At 47.7% G+C, this 774-nt stretch overlaps 1 long non-coding RNA gene across 1 annotated transcript in view; it reads right to left on the bottom strand.

The window, feature by feature from the left end:
* Positions 1-774, bottom strand: part of LOC135378694 (uncharacterized) — a 37,336-nt gene that overhangs the window by 30,157 nt on the left and 6,405 nt on the right. The gene's annotated exons all lie outside the window — the stretch shown is intronic.

Raw genomic sequence — 774 nt, 5'->3', positions numbered from 1 at the left:
GCGCCTAGCATGAACAGGGCCAACAAATACCAGAAGGACGATAAACACTCAAATCGCTGCACCCGGAAACTTGAAAGAACGGGAAACCAACAGATAAGCTACGCTTGAGATTTAGGCGGCTCTTTGCTTATTGCAGGTTACCCTACAACAATCCGAGGCAGCAGAGGTGGCATGATGGCAGTGCTTCCAGCAACGTACTCGGAGAGGAAGCCCACTGCGAAGCCAGTAAAGTATTAGGTGAAGAAAATTAGCTGCACCTTGAACATATGTTTATAAGTCCCAAACGTCGCCACACCAGCATTGGATAGCTGTTTCGGCCTTATTGGGCCTTCATCAGCAATGCGTAGGAGGGCGACGTTTGAGCGAGTGGCGTCGGAAGGTCACGTGGAACGTGATGTTCTCCCGTCAGGGTGAGAAACTCACCTCTGAAAGCCCAGTGCGAAGCCGCCATTTCAGGTGTTTATCAGGCTTTAGCGCAATGGTGCTCATATGCCTACACTCATCATTAATGGGGGGGGGGGGGGGGTGACGTTGGGCCACAGGTCTTTGTTTTCATTCCTGTAAATAGAAGCTCGAGGAAGGAACTTTAGTGACCGTAGTACCCTCCACAAAAACATATGTCATTCATACACGCAGTTACGCAATGGGCAAAGTCACATTTTTTTATGCATACTTCATTCATTCTCTCATTCATTCATGGCTATTGGTTTCGTTACCGCCCCTGAAAAAAATAGAATGAAGTAAAAAAAAAACTCGTTAGCTGTCTGGCTGTGT

The sequence above is a fragment of the Ornithodoros turicata genome, chromosome 1 (assembly GCF_037126465.1).
Source record: "Ornithodoros turicata isolate Travis chromosome 1, ASM3712646v1, whole genome shotgun sequence".
NCBI lineage: Eukaryota > Metazoa > Arthropoda > Arachnida > Ixodida > Argasidae > Ornithodoros > Ornithodoros turicata.
Note: the sequence above shows the minus strand (reverse complement) of the source record. Positions and strands in the feature narration are given on the sequence as shown.